Here is a 17,189-nt window from a genome sequence, read left to right on the forward strand (position 1 = left end):
GTATTTTCATTGTTAGTGTATAAGAAAGCCACTGATTTCTGTACATTGACTTTGTATCCTGCCATGTTACTGAATTGCTGTATGAGTTCTAGTAGTTTTGGGGTGGCGTCTTTGGGGTTTTCCATATAAAGAATCATGTCCTGCGAAGAGAGAGAGTTTGACTTCTTCCTTGCCAATTTGGATACCTTTTATTTCTCTTTGTTGTCTGATTGCTGTTGCTAGAATTTCTAATACTATGTTGAACAAGAGTGGTGAGAGTGTGCATCCTTGTCGTCTTCCTGATCTCAACAGGAAGGCTGTGAGCTTTTTCCCACTGAGGCTGATATTTGCTGTGGGTCTTTCATAGATAGATTTTATGAAGTTCAGGAATGTTCCCTCCATCCCTATACTTTGAAGCGTTTTCATCAGGAACGGATGCTGGATTTTGTCAAATGCTCTTTCTGCATCAATTGAGAGGACCATGTGGTTCTTCTCTCTTCTCTTATTGATGTGCTCTATCACACTGATTGATTTGCGAATGTTGAACCAACCTTGCAACCCAGGGGTGAATCCCACCTGGTCATGGTGGATAATCTTTTTAATGTGCTGCTAGATCCTGTTTGCTAGGATCTTGTTGAGAATCTTTGCATCCATATTCATCAGTGATATTGGTCGGAAATTCTCCTTTTTGGTACGGTCTTTGCCTGGTTTGGGGATCAGGGTAATGCTGGCTTCATAAAAAGAGTCTGGAAGTTTTCCTTCTGCTTCAATTTTTTGGAACAGCTTCAGGAGAATTGGTGTTATTTCTTCTTTGAAAGCTTGGTAGAATTCCGCAGAGAATCCGTCAGGTCCTGGGCTCTTGTTTTTTGGGAGGTTTTTGATCACTGCTTCAATCTCATTACTAGATATCGGTCTATTCAGGTTGTCAATTTCTTCCTGGTTCAATTTTGGGAGTTTGTAGCTTACCAGGAATGCATCCATTTCATCTAGGTTGCTTAGCTTATTGGCATATAACTGTTGGTAATAATTTCTGATGATTGTTTCTATTTCCTTGGTGTTAGTTGTGATCTCTCCCTTTTCATTCATAATTTTATTAATTTGGGCTTTCTCTCTTTTCTTTTGGATTAGTGTGGCCAATGGTTTATCGATCTTATTGATTCTTTCAAAAAACCAGCTTCTAGTTTCATTGATACTTTCTACTGTATCTCTCGTTTCTACCTCATTGATCTCTGCTGTAATCTTGATTATTTCCCTTCTTGCATGTGGAGTTGCTTTGATTTGTTGTTGATTCTCCAGTTCTTTAAGGTGTAGAGACAGCTGGTGTATTCTGGATTTTTCAATGTTTTTGAGGGAGGCTTGGATGGCTATGTATTTCCCCCTTAGAACAGCCTTTGCTGTATCCCATAGGTTTTGGACCGAGGTGTCTTCATTCTCATTGGTTTCCATGAATTGTTTAATTTCATCTTTGATCTCCTGGTTGATCCAAGCATTCCTAAGCAAGGTGCTCTTTAGCTTCCAGGTGTTTGAGTTCCTTCTGAACTTTTCCTTGTGATTGAGTTCCAGTTTCAAAGCATTGTGATCGGAGAATATGCAGGGAATAATGTCAGTCTTTTGGTATATGTTGAGTCCTGCTTTGTGACCCAGTATGTGGTCTATTCTGGAGAAGGTTCCATGTGCACTTGAGAAGAATGAGTATTCTGTTGTTTTAGGGTGGAATGTTCTGTATATGTCTATGAGGTCCATCTGGTCCAATGTTTCATTCAACGCTCTTATTTCTTTATTAATTTTCTGCTTCAATGATCTGTCTATTTCTGAGAGCAACTCTCTCTTTCTCACCCAAAATATGTATTTAGATTTTCTGCCTCCATCCCTGTGTACATTACTGTGATAATAGAAGTTGTCATGTCCCTAAATGTTCTTTTTACCAATATGCATGGTTTAGTTCTCATCATTGTACATATTTCTATTAATATTGATGTTCATATTATTATTAACACAAGGCTTCTAGAAATGTGGTCTTCAACACCAATGAATCCTATCCTTAACCCTGGCCCCCTTGGCCACTTAGTAATCTCAGTGGCTTTCAGCCTCTGGAAAAATGTGGATGGATTCCATGACGCTTACCTCTAAATCCACTTCCTAGTTTACACTCTTCCTATTTATGATCTTACACATACTTATCCTTATCTGCTCAAACACTCTCAGAAAGCTGTACATTTAGGCTCTCCTATGAGTTCATAACCCTGTTACCTATCTTCTCCTAGTTGTTCAAATACACCTCCAAGGCCATATATATGAAATAGATTCAAGACCTCTTCTTCTAAAACTTTGAACTTGACTTTGGAATTTCACAAAGTCTCTCTGGCTCAATGCACATATGTATCATGATTGTTTTCAGAGATGATATAGAGGAATACATAGGGAATAATTGCCCTGATCCCACCATCTCATGGAGAGAAAAGTACGCTCCCTCTCTATGATAAGTAATCATGTTGTTCCCATCATACAATGAGGCTTTTTTGTAAGTTATCTTCCTAAATTTCCTAAATTACTCACTATTCCTTTATTGCTTCTTTCCTCATGGAAAGGTAGTGATTCCTTCTCTTTATTCACCATTTTAGTTAAGCCATAAGAATGCATTAGGAATAATTAACTAATGAATAGTAACTAATGCATAAGAATAACTAAAATTATTCTTTACAACAATAAGTGACATACTATTGACATACCTTTTTTTTTGAAAGACATTCATCATATAGAGCATTTCCAATGTTGTGATGATAAAATCTTCAGCTCCTTTCTTGAAGCATGGATCCTTCACCAAATTGTAATCATTCCTGGGTATTTTAACCTTATGCTCTTGATTCTAATTCTTGTTTTATTTTTCTGGAGGTGTCATGAGTATATGTCATGGAGATTATTCCACCACAGTAATTAATCAGCAATATGCATATTACAAACCACAAAATTGCCAAAGATTGGCTTTGAGTTAAATGGGGGATGGCAAGGATCATGGTAGAAAGAGAGCCTCATATTGTGGAAATTCTTATTCTTTTAAGAGTTGTGTTTTACAAATGGAGAACTTTATCCTTCACTAATAAGCCAAGAATCATGAATTTAACCTTGCAACAAAGGAAAAAGACAATTGTCCTGACATTAGGAAGTTATGAGGAATGCCCTCTGGAAAATATGTGCTTACATAATCTCATCACCAAAATATGCTTGGGAGAATAGTCTGTACATAGCCAGGTCCCTCACTCCAAGTCTACAAACTAAGCTGAGTGTGAAAACATGTCTTATAGAGTAAGTCACCTCCCCCTCCCAAACCCAAAATTCATATCACCTGAATTCTTGAGCAATGACAGAGCAGTTGTTCTGGTCTAGAACACTGAGGCATTAAGATGACAGAGATTGGGCACCTGGGTGGATCCATCAGTTAAGTGGCAGCCTTCAATTCAGATCATGGTCCCAGGATCAACAGGCTGAGTTAGATATAGGGTTCCTTGCTCAGTGCCAAGTCTACTTCTCCCTCTCCAGCTCCCCCATTTCTTGTGCTCTCCCTGTCTCCTTATGTCAAATATATAAGGGGGATGTATTTGGAAGATGTTAATTTTTATTTATTTTTTAATTCTTTCCACAATTCCAGAATTCTTTGTTTATGCAACACACCCAGTACTCCATGCAATGCGTGCCCTCCATAAAACCCACAACCAGGCTCACCCAACCTCCCACCCTCTTCCCCTCCCAAGCCCTCAGTTAGTTCTTCAGATACACAGTCTCTCATGGGTCATCAAAAATATATATATACACGTCATTTAAAAAAAATAAGATTACTAGGATCTACTGGGGACAGAGAACAGTTTATTTAATTTTGATTTCTTTCTCATGGAATGCAGCCAGGTACAAAGCAACTCCCACCATCCTAAAATGCCAGATCTTGGCTCTGAGCTCTCCTGTTCATTCTCTTCTTCATCTTCCTGCATCTCATCACCAACATGTAGCATCCTCTGTCCCTCCTACTTCAATGACCTTTTGTTCTCACATTTTCTTTTTTTTTTAAGATTTTATTAATTTATTTGACAGCTGAGATCACAAGTCGGCAGAGAGGCAGGCAGAGAGTGAGACAGGAGGAAGAAGACTCCCCACTGAGCAGAGATCCCAATGCTGGGCTCCATCCCACGATACCGGGATCATGACCTGAGCCAAAGGCAGAGTCTTTAACCCACTGGAGCCACCCCAGTGCCCCTCTTCTCACATTTTTCATCCTCTTCCTGCATGGCAGGTTGTCCAATGAAAATATTTGGGGGATGGAAATTAGAGGGTTAATACAGGCTTGTGCTGCAACATCTTGATTCAGTTCCACAGAGGAAACTTGCACCACTTATGGGATTGCTCATTGTTCTTAGAGATTTGAATCCTCTTCAATGGGTACTTTTGGAGATACACGTGTCTTCTTGAAACTGGCACAAATCCCCTTCATATGACCTCACATTGGATGTGGCTCTCCTCCAGAATGCTCCACACTTGCCTGTTGGCTCCAAACACATGAGTCAGTTTTTGGCCTAATGTTCTTTGCTGTAGAGTCTGCCTTTTGTGCTTGGTCAGCTTTGAAGTTTGGGAGGCCTATTCAGCACAATTTCTGGAGATCGTAGATTAACTCGTGTCTTTGCTGCTTAAGACTCCACACATGTCTTTGCCATGGTTGCAGGTTTTAACTACGAGCTTTCTTCGGGCTCCAGTTTTCCTGGTAATAAGTGCCCTGATTGGTATTGAGGACTATGTACATGTCCCTGGGGTGGGGTTGTTCAGTTTATATTGATTTGTAGTCCTTACCCTTTTCTGACTTATAGTGTGTAAGACAGATTGTGGACTCTTGAGCTTATCAGGAGTCCAGATGTGTGGTAATGACAGTCAAAACCATAGACAACAAATTCGGCCATGGAGAAGGTGACATCAACGTGCTTGGAAAACTGCCTGGGTGAAATACCCAGGTGGCTCCAGCGGTTTGGGAGGGCTTGTGATCCTCTTGGCTGACCCATGACTATTCCACCCAAGCATTGAGATTAGGTTGTTATGGTTGCCATAACATCACAGTTTTGTTACTTCATGGAAGCAAGCTTCACTGAAGCAGCAGTCCCTTTCTCACTGATGTTTGTCCATTATGACATTAGATAGAAACCTCTGGTAAGGACAGAAAGAGCACTGTTCATCTGATCATGAACTCAGTGTCCTTTTGTGTTCATTTTCTACTACCCCTTTCTATACTAAGAGGAAAAAAATGAGGTTCAGTATACTGTACTTTAGGTCAACTTTTCTCCTGAAATAAGAAGGTATTCCTATTTCAACTGCAACTTCTAAAAATCTAAATAAACAGTGAGGGCTCTTGGGTGTCATGAGTTATCTGTGAGGATTGTCATCATATGTGTGAGAGAGTCCTTTATTAGCTTCTATTCCTATGGGGTCTTTATAAGAAAAAGAGAAATAAAGTCACTTTTAGAGGGAATGTTGGTAGTGGATAGATGCATTGTGTTGTCTGTGGCCTAACCTCCTGCTCTTCTAAAACACCAGTCATAATGGATTAGGGCTCACTATACCTTATTTTAGCTTAAACATCTTTCTAAAGGCCTGGTTTCAAGGACAGTGACATTCTGCATTGTAGCTAACTCTTAAGGAAGAGCACTGGACAGCACTATTTTGTCACAATTAGTTTATTCTACATCTCCCTGGTAATTGCTATAGCCATATTTGCCAATCAGATTTATTAAGAGGAAAAGGAACTGCATATATTGAAGGGATTGCAATGTCCACTATAGGCAAACTGAAATGCCCTTCCAAAGACTAATGGATAAAGAAGTAGCGGTCCATATATGCTACAGAATATTACTGAGTCATCAGGAGTAACTTACACTCACCATTTGCACTGACATGGATGGAACTAGAGGGGATTTTGGATTATGCTAAATGGAATAATTCAAGTAGACAAATATGGATATCATATGGTTTCACTCATATGTGGGACATGAGGAATAACTTGGACATTAATAGAAGGAAGGGAAAACTGAAAGAGAAGAAGCCAGAGAGGGAGACAAACCAGGAGAGACTCAGGACACTGGGAAATAAGCTGAGGGTTACAGAAAGGAAAGGCATGGGGGGAATGAGGTAACTGGTTAATGAGTATTGAGGAGGTGCAACACATAAGATGATGAGCACTGGGTGTTATACACAACTAATGTCATTGGACACTATATCCAAAATGTATAATGTATGATAAGTGGACTTACTGAACATAATAAAAAATATTTAAAAAAAAAACAGGCCTTTAGCAAGTGGAGAATTAATGTAAGAAGAAAGACCAAAAGAAAGAAAGAAAGCAAAGAGAGAAAGAGAGAAAGAAGGATTTTTTAATTTTTATTTTATTAAAATGGTATATAATTCGTTTATTATAATATCCTTATCTGAATTCGGTCTTAGGGCCTTGTATATTAGAGTGTTCTCTCCTGATGGACACTACCTTCATTAAATGTCTAGAAATCATTTCAAGGAAATGATTTGATCCTTACTTTTTGTGTGTTGGGAGATGTTTGATTACTGCTTTAACCTCCTTAGTCATTATCAGATTGATCAGTTTTTGTATTTTTCATGACATAGTCTTGGAAGGTGGTATGTTTCTAGGAATTTATCCTTTTCTGTCAGTTATTATTCTGGAATACATTTTTCTATTCTATCATTTGTAATGTCTCCTCTCTCATAATTTTAGCTGTATGCTTTTCTCCTTGAAATATCCAGCTAAATGCTCCTCACATTTGTTTATCTATTTAAAAATTAAGTGTTCGTTTTACTGATTTTTCCTATTGTTTTATTTGTATTTCTTTTTTTTCTGCAATAATGCAATATTTCATTTTTTTCTACTAACTTTGCATTTAGTTTGTTCTTTTTCTCATTCCTTATTGTTTCAATTTAGGTTGTTTTTTTAGCTGTTTTTTTTTTACGTTTTCTTAATATATAACATTTGTCCCCATATTATTCCCTCATAGAAATATTTTGGTAGCATCCCATAAAGTTTCTTTATGTCCCTTTATCCAGGATACTTTCTGATTTTCTTTTTGATTACTTCTTTGAACTGTTGCTTCGTCAGGATATTGTTGTGATTTCCACCTATTAATAGATTGTTTTGTTATTGTTAGATAAGTGTTTTGTTTTGTTTATATACCATTGCAGTCATAAATATACAAAATAGGATGTGAATCGTTTTAAATTAGTTAAGCCTGAATTCGTGGTCTAGATCAGGATCTCTAATAGAGACTGTATGTCTACACTTGAGATGGACTTCTATTATGGTGCTGACAGACACAATCTAATGCATGTATCTCTTCAGCCCAGTTGGTCTAGAGTGCACTTGAGCTCTATTATTCCTTAACACCTTTCCATCTGGATGATCCGTCCTGTGCTGAAAGTGGATTATCATAGTCCCCAACAATATTTTATTGTAGTCTATATCTCCCTTCAATTCTGTTAATATGTTTCAAATATTTAGATACTCCAATGTCGGTTTTCCTATGTTTACAATTCTTGAATCTTCTTGATGAATTGACACTCTATCATGACTAACGACCTTCTTTGTGTCTTGTAACTGATTTAGAATTAAAATCTATCTATCTGACATTGGCACAACCACTTCTGCTCTCTTTTTTTTTGCTCTTTGTATGAACTATCATTTCCCATTCCTTCACTTTCAAACTCTTTAAAGTTGAAGTGAATCTCCTATGGGCTACATATTGTTGGATCCTGTTTTGTTTTTTTGTTTTGTTTGCTTTGTAGGATTTATCTTTTCTTATCTATTTAGTCCCTCTATTTCTACTAATATATAATTTAGTCCTGAATGCTTTAATAAATGGATGATAAAGAATTAACTGTTTCATTTTGTTGGTTTCTGATGTTGACACTTTTGTGATTTTTCCTTGTTTGTTGTTTTCTTGAAGGATTTAATTCCTTTAGTGCTATTCCCCACTTGCTTCATATTTTTGTGTTCTACATAAATTTTTCTCTTCTGGCTAACATAGGACTGATAATGAAATTTCTACAGATATAAAGTCTCTCATTTTTTTAAAGATTTATTTATTTGACAGATAGAGATTACAAGTAGGCAGAGAGGCAGGCAGAGAGAGAGAGAAAGGAGGAAGCAGGCTCCCAGCCAAGCAGAGAGCCCGATGTGGGGCTCGATCCCAGGACCCTGGCATCATGACTTGAGCTGAAGGCAAAGGCTTTAACCCGCTGAGCCACCCAGGCGCCCCAAGTCTCTCATTTTTTGATAACAATGTAACTTCAATGGCATAGGCAACCCATTTCATTTCATCTTTAGCCACATTTCCTGAAACTGATGTCATAGTTAATCCCCTTTTGTTCACACATATATACACTAATGTTCCTTCTGACAACCACAGGTTTCTGCTCATATTTAAGAGTCTGATTTATTGTTTGTCTCTTTTTCTTCATTTGTTCATTTGTTTCTTAAATGCTATAAATGAGTGAAATCATATGATATTTCTTTTTGTGACTGATAGATTTCACTTAGCATTATCATCATTAGCTCCCTCTCACATGTAGCAACTGGCAATACTTCATTCATGTTTACAGCTGAGTAAAATCCCATGGTGCATATGGAGGACAGGCAGATGGTGGTCGAGTAGTGGAACCCCAGGCTTATCTTGAGTAATGAACACAACTGGAATATTATCAAATCAACATAAACATGGCAGAAATTGACATTAAACATACAGATTAAACTACACAGCTAAAGAGAGGAGAAGCCACATGGATCATGGGAGGAAGTGTGAAGATGTGGTTTAGAACTGAAGTGGATGGTTGGTGCTGCAGAGGGGAGGGAGCCATAGCCAAAGAGAAAGGCACATGAGAAAGGATTACAGTGGAAACCCACAAGGAGAATGTTTCCCCAAAGCCTATAGCTGTCAATATGAGAGAGACTGAGTGACAGGTATTTTTTTAACCAGAGAGACTTAAAGCCCTGAGTTTTAAGGTCCATAGGCTAGCCTGACATAGAATCCGGGGAACACTGTGTTGTTCCTGGAGAGAACGCAGGTAAACAACCAGGTGCAGATGCCAGGAAACAATGATCAGGGACAATAGCTGGAGACACAGAGGGGAGATTATTTGTTCCTAGAATGCATCCTTGATATGCAATATTCATAGAGATGTCTCTATAGGAAGAAAAGAAACATTGGGGTCTCCTACCACCAGAATAAATACCAAGGTACCTGCCAAACCAAGGCACTGATGACATTGGGTGCCTAACTTGACAACAAAAGACCCAACTATTGCATTCTGGTGTGACTTCATTTCTCAGTCAAACCTGCTCTGTTGCAGCAGAAAAGACCCTCCCTTAGGGGACTAGAATAAATCTCTGCCCACATCCTTTCTCTTGACCATAGCATTTTGAGGGTCTTAGTTCTTTTGAGTTGGTGTCAAGTCTCCTTTCACGGGCAGACTAGAGCTCACCAAGCTAAACCTCACCATATTCAGGCCAGACATCAAAAACTCCCCACTGTAAGCAAGGAGAGCTTCTGCAGATGACTGCCCTAAGGTGAGAGACCAGCCACAACACAACAGCAGAGAACATGAGACACACACCTGAGACTCCCTGAAGTGCCAGGCCTTGGGCACTACATGGTGTCTTCTTCTTAGAGCCATTACTCTCAGGAGCAGGAAAAATAATGGGCTTTTCTAATACAGAGAGGAAGACAGAGACTTAGGCCAACTGCAAGGATGGAAGAATCAATTTATCCCAAGTGAAAGATCAAGAAAGGAACATGGCCAGACAATCTAAGTGAAACAGAAACATGTAACATGCATGATGAAGGATTTAAAGAAGTAACCAACATACTCACTGTCATGAGAAAAGAATAGAATACACCAAGGGACACTTACTACAGAGATAAAAGAGTTTACAGAAAAAATCAGGATGAAAAGAATGGAAGCAGACTGGATGCAATGGACAGTAGGCTAGAAGAACCAGAGGAACAAATTAGAGGAAGACAAAATAATGGAAAATATGGAAACTCAACTAAAGAGAGAAGAGGAATTATGGAACATGAAAATGGACATAGGGAAATCAATGATTTCATCGAATGTAATAGCGTGCATATTGTAGGAGTCCTAGAAGAGAGAGAGAAAAGAGGGCTGAAAATTTCTTGGAAAAATCATAGCTGATAACTTCCCTAATCTTGGGAGAAGAAACAGAGATCCAACTCAGAGGCATAGAGACTCCCATCACAATCAACAGAAACAAGCCAACGCAACACAACAACATGGTTTAATTTAATTTGCAAAATCTAACAATCAAGAATTATCTATAAATTGTCATGACGAAAGTCCTTAGTTTACAAAGGAAGCATCTTATGCTAACTGCAGACATTTCCACAGAATCTGGGCAAGCTAGAAGACAAAGATTTGGCATATTCAAAGTGCAGTATGGGAAATTCTACAGCAATGAATATGTTTTGTTTTTTTTTTTTTTGATGTTCTTGCCTGATAATTCTTTTTTTTAAGGTTTTATTTATTTATTTTTATTTTATTTATTTTTTTTTTCAGCGTAACAGTATTCATTCTTTTTGCACAACACCCAGTGCTCCATGCAAAACGTGCCCTCCCCATCACCCACCACCTGTTCCCCCAACCTCCCACCCCTGACCCTTCAAAACCCTCAGGTTGTTTTTCAGAGTCCATAGTCTCTTATGGTTCGCCTCCCCTCCCCAATGTCCATAGCCCGCTCCCCCTCTCCCAATCCCACCTCCCCCCAGCAACCCCCAGTTTGTTTTGTGAGATTAAGAGTCATTTATGGTTTGTCTCCCTCCCAATCCCATCTTGTTTCATTTATTCTTCTCCTATCCCCCTACCCCCCCATGTTGCTTCTCCATGTCCTCATATCAGGGAGATCATATGATAGTTGTCTTTCTCCGATTGACTTATTTCACTAAGCATGATACGCTCTAGTTCCATCCACGTCGTCGCAAATGGCAAGATTTCATTTCTTTTGATGGCTGCATAGTATTCCATTGTGTATATATACCACATCTTCTTGATCCATTCATCTGTTGATGGACATCTAGGTTCTTTCCAAAGATACAAACATAGTGATCCGAAGGGGCACGTGTACCCGAATGTTTATAGCAGCAATGTCTACAATAGCAATGAATATGTTAAACAGCAAACCTGTCACTCAGAATAGAAAGGATGAGGCATTCCCAGACTTACAAATCCTAGAGGAACAAACAGTTAGTAAATCAGCCCTACAAGAAATTTCAAAGGACACCCTTTGTCTGAAGAGGAGAAACCAAAAGTGGCTTGAGCAATAAAGGAAGAGAGAATATCTCCAGAAACAATGCAAAGTAATGAACAAAATGACCCTAAATAGAGATCTATTAGTAATTTCTCTGAATAAAAATAAGAGGCTCATTTTAGACGTAAGGACACTTGTGGTTTAAAGCTGAGGGGTGGAGAAAAATTCATCATGCAAATGCATGTCAAAAGAAAGCAGAGTAGCAATAATTTAACAAACAAATTAGACCAGAGTCTAATGTGAGTTGAAGAAGGGAACTATGTCATCCTTAAGGGATCTTTCCATTAGGGGACCAAAAACTTGCTTATGACCCTATTATTGTAGATAGTAAGCATATAAACAATTAATGGTAAATATAAAGAAAAGCAAAACAAGTATTAGGGGACTTTAACTCTGCATAAAAAGCAAGGGACAGATCATCTAAGAAGAAATTCAACAAGGAAGCAAGGACTTTGAATGACACACCAGACCAGATGGACTTAACAGATCTTTTCAGAGCAATTTATCCTAAACCAGCAGAACCAAAATCCTTCAGAAGTGCACATGGAAGATTTTCCAGAAGAAAACACATATTGGGCCAAAAATCAGGTCTTGGCAAGTACAAAAATGATTGAGACCAAATTGCCTATTTTCAGACCACAGGGCTATGAAACATAAAGTCAGCTTCAAGAAAAATAAATAAATAAAAACCTGGGGAGGCCATAATGGAAGTTGAAAGATATCCTGTTAAAGAATGAATTTGAGTGGGCAATGATCACAGAGGAGTAGGGGACCATATTTCAACCAATCCCATGGTATGAGCTGGATATCTAACAGACCACACTGAACATCCTCAAAATCAAATTGTGGGGTAAGAAGATAGATTAGATATCAAAAAACAAAATATCTCCAGTGATTGATCTCTAAGTATGGGTTTGGAGGGAGAACCATGCTTCTGTGCACTGATATTGGGAGATAAATGGAAGGAGGAGGTAGTGGTTGGATCTCAAAAGCCTCCATGTGGGGGGGAACAGGCACTGACTTGCAGAATAGGAGCAGCAGGGAAAGCATGTGTGAGGAATGCCTGAGCTTGGAAACCTGGCGTTGTGGGGGAACACACGTGTGAACTTCGGATGGCATGCAGTTCTAGAAGCACAAAGGGAAGATGTGTACTTTATCATGGAAGCGAGGGCTGGGAGAACTTCAGTGGGCCACACAACCCAGGGTGCTGTGGCCTTTGGCAGCACAGACAGAAACAGAGATCATGTGCCTGGGAGAGATTACTGAGGGACAGACTGAGATCACTCTGTTCTGAGACATAGCTTTAGGTAAGGTCACTTCTGCTCTTACACTTGGGGGAGGGGGGTTGTGGAAAGCCAACACAGAAATCTTCCAGAGGACAAAAGCCCACTAAAATCAGTTTTCACTGGGCTGAGCACTCCCACAGGGAGCAGGGAATCTCTGCCCAAACAGGGTTGCCTGAACAACAGCATGACAGGGCCCTCACCCAGGAGAGAGGCTAGTAGAACGAAAGGCCAACTACCTATAAAACAGGTGCATTATCCTTGGGCTGTAGTCAGTAATTTGGACTCTGTGCACTCTCTCAACCACCACTCAGCAGAATGACTCAGGGAGGTAATCCTCAACATAGGAAAAACTCAGAGATGGTGATCTCTACCACAGAACAAATGCATACGGGCATATGCATTATGTTGTAAATAGACTTCAGGATAACAGTGATGCAGCCAAGAGCTAATATGCATAAAACCTTTAATAGAAACATAGATTCTCTAAGGGCAGAAATGAGAGTTGACATGGCAGTACTTAAAAATGATCTCAATGAAATCCAGTCTAATCTGGGTACTCTAACAACCATGGCAAGTGAGGCAGAAGAATAAATTAGTGGTCTAGAAGACAAAGTGATATAAAAGAAGGAATAAGAGCAGTCCTGGAACAAGCAGCTCAGAACCCATGAAAACAGAATTAGAGAAATAAATGATGCCATGAACATTCCAATGTCAGAATTATGGGTATCCCTGAGGAATTGGAAAGAGGGAGAGAGGACTACAAGATATATTAGAGCAAATACCGCCAACCTTCCCTAACCCAGGAATAAAACAAGGGTTCCTATCTTAGAGGCAGAGAGAACCCTTCCAAACCATGGCGAACAGAACAAAACAACACCCCGGCATGTCATACTAAAACTCACATATCTTAGAACCAAGACACCATCTTAAGGGCACCTAGAGGGAAGATAATTCTTATGTACGAAGAGAATAACATCAGAATAACACTGGAGCTGTCTAGAGAGCCCCAACAAGCAAGAAAGAGTTAGCAAAATGCATGCAGGTTACTAAACCAGAGAATCATGCATCCAAGTATTCGTTATATGGCAAGGCTCAACTTCAGATCAGATAGAGAGATAAGGACTAGCAGGTACCAAAAGAATATGTGATCACCAAGGAAGCCCTGCAGGGATTATTAAGAAGGGGGATCGTATGAAAAGAGAAAGACCCCAAGAGTGATACAGAATGGTAAGATATCTAGACAATCTCAAGAAATAAGCACTTCACAGGAAACATGATGACAATAAAATCATATTTTTCAATAATTACTATCAACCCGAATGCCATAAATGTTCCCATAAAATGGCATGGGTTTGCAAAATGGGTGAAAAGACAGGACCAGTCCACATGCTATCTATAAGAGACTCATTGGAAGTGAATGATACATCAGAGTAAAAGTGAAGGGATGGAATAACAACTTTCATATCATCTGACCTTCAAAGAAAGCTGGGTACCAATTCTCATATCAGACAAATTAGATTTTAAGCTAAAATCTGTAGTGAGAGATGCAGAAGAGCACTATGTCACCCTTAAAGGGGGTATCCAACAAGAAGATGTAGCAAATGTACATATCTATGCCCTCAACATTGGGACAGCCAACTATAGAATCCAACTGTTAAGCAAACTGAGGAGACATATTGATAATAACACGGTAATGGTGAAAGACATCAACACTCTACTTTGAGCCATAGTCCGATCATCTGAGCAGATTCAACAAAGAAAATAAAGCTTTTCATGACACCCTGGACAAGTTGGACTTCATAGATATACACAGAACATTACACCATAAAGAAAACAGGACACATTTTCTTCTCTAATGTGCATGGAACATTCTCCAGAATAGACCACCTATTAGGTTACAAATCAGGTATTCTCCTATATCAAAAGATTGAGATTATTCCCTGCCTATTCTCTACCACTGTGATTTGAAACTGGAACTCATCACAAGAAAAATGTTTGAAAGGAAATCATACATTTTTTTAAAGATTCTATTTATTTATTTGAAAGAGGGATAACAAGTAGGCAGAGAGAGAGAGAGAGAGAGAGGAGGAAGCAGGCTCCCTGCCAAGCAGAGAGCCCAATGCGGGACTCGATCCCAGGACTCTGAGATCATGACCTGAGGCAAAGGCAGAGGCCCAACCCATTGAGCCACCCAGGCACCCAAGGAAATCATACATTTTTAAGCTAAAGACCAAGCTGCTTAAGAATGTGGGTCAACCGGAAATCAAAGAATAACTTTCAATAATCACTCTCGACATGAATGGCCTAAATGCACCATAAAACAGCACAGGGTTGCAGGTTGGATAAAATGACAGGATCCATCCATATTAGGTCACAAATCAGTTCTCCATTGATACTAAAAGATCGAGATTATTCCCTGTCTATTCTCTACCATAGGCCACAAGCTGTCAGAAAGAGTCTGGTGGGGCCTCCATTCTGTGGTCGCTGAGCCCACAGTTTTCTGCCTCTTGCACTACCGCTTGGCTGGGAGCTCTACCACTTGCACTTGAAAGTCTGTTGTGGGCATCAATGAGCGGTCTGTAAGACCTCAGCATTCCATGACCAGCCATATGGTCTGAATGCTCCCAGCCTCTGCCTGAGAGAACCTGACATGTTCTCTGGTCAGGATCCCTTGGAGGCAGCCTTCCAAGAACTGTGCCACCATTGGGACTGAGTATACCTGGTATCAACCATGTATCCAGGTCAGCCTGGACTCCAGACAGCAGTCCTATCAAAGACATCCACAGGAAGTCGGCTCCCTGGACCAATATCGCTCACGGATTTAGAGGCATGGGGGTTCAGAGGCAAGCGGGGTCCTCAGGGGGCCACTGGGACTGTGGCTAGGGGTGGTGCACACCACCTGTGGTAGGTTGCACTTCAGGAGAGTTTGCAGAGGCGAGTCTGTGTGTTGTGAGCCACCCATAGGGGAAGAGTCTGAGGCTTCTCTCTGAAGCAGAGGTCTGGGTGCGGTCAGATTCTTTCTTTGCTCTGACCTTCTTTAATGCAGCAAAGAGCTACCAATGAACAAAAACCTCCAAGGATAAAAAGCCTAAAAACACGATTTCCACAGAGCCCAGCTCCTTGTAAACATGCAGGCCCCTGCCACAGAAGAAAAACTAAAAGAAGGAGAGGACAACCATCACAGGGGACCCATGAAATTGTAAAACCAACATCAGGGAAACCAATGTATTCAGTTCCCAGTATTGTTTTAAAAGCTGTACATTTCATAGATACAAGTTTGGTTTTTTTTTAATTCATTCCCACTGTTCTTGTTCTTTTAATTTTTTGACCTACTTACCATTACAACTAGAAGTTTAATAAAACTTATTCCATAATAACTTCTTCAATTGAATTTCTTCATACATATACATGTGTTTCCTTTTCTTTTTTATTTTCTTTTTTAATAGATAATTATAGATATAGGTGTAGATATAGATGATATAGATATAGATAGATATAGATACAGATATAAATATAGATAATAACTTCAAGGTAATCCCTCTTCCCTAGTCAATACTACCCTCTACATACAAACCAGTTTTAATTTCCCATTACCTCTGGAAAGTTGAGTCATTTAACTTACTTAACTTTAAATTTGAGTCCTTATCAAGATTTACCTGGAAGAACCAAAATAATCTTCCTTGCCCACATCGAGGATTGATATCCACTCTCCCATCTTATTCTTCTGTCAGTGTTTCTGTGTATTTGTTTTTATTCTGGTATCATATACTATAATCTTGGTGTTAATTTAGGCTGTCTTCTTCTTCTTCTTCTTCTTCTTCTTCTTCTTCTTCTTCTTCTTCTTCTTCTTCTTCTTCTTCCTCTTCTTCTTCTTCTTCTTCTTTTGTCTTCATATCATTTACTTTTGTCAGTCCTTTTTGTTTGTTCATTTTTGTTTATATACCTAACAAATCCTACTTTTGGAGCTAATTTTGCCTGAGTTCTTTTTCTTATTTTTCTCTTTATCTCTTTTTCTTTTTTCACTTTCTTTTTGGTGGTGACTTCCAATTGCTCCAAAACTTTCTAGACTGCAATTTGCGTGGATCATGGTTGATACATTCAGTTATACATTCCATCAACAACCTCTCACCAAAGTGACTAGGAGGAGGAAAACCCAACAGAGGAAAAATTCAGACACTGTGCAATCTCCCACAGAACTATTGGATATGGACATTAACAGTATGTGAGAAAGAGAATTCAGGCTAAAAATTATCCAGACAATGGCTAGGTTGGAGAAAACCATGACAACATAGAATCTCTAAGGGTGGAAGTTAGAGCCAATCTGGCAGAAGATGTCAATGAGATCCAATGTAATCTAAATACTCTAACAGTTAGGGTACCAAGGCAGAAGATAGAATCAATGATCCAGAGGAACAACTGATAGTGAAGAAGGATCAGGAGGAGTCCTGGAACAAACAGCTTAAAAACCATGAAAACAGAATTAGAGAAGTAAATGAGGCCATGAAACATTCCAATGTGGATCCCTGAGGGGGTGGAGAAAGAGAGACTAAAAGATATAGCTGAAAAATCTG

The sequence above is a fragment of the Meles meles genome, chromosome Y (genome assembly GCF_922984935.1).
Source record: "Meles meles chromosome Y, mMelMel3.1 paternal haplotype, whole genome shotgun sequence".
In the NCBI taxonomy this organism is placed as follows: domain Eukaryota; kingdom Metazoa; phylum Chordata; class Mammalia; order Carnivora; family Mustelidae; genus Meles; species Meles meles.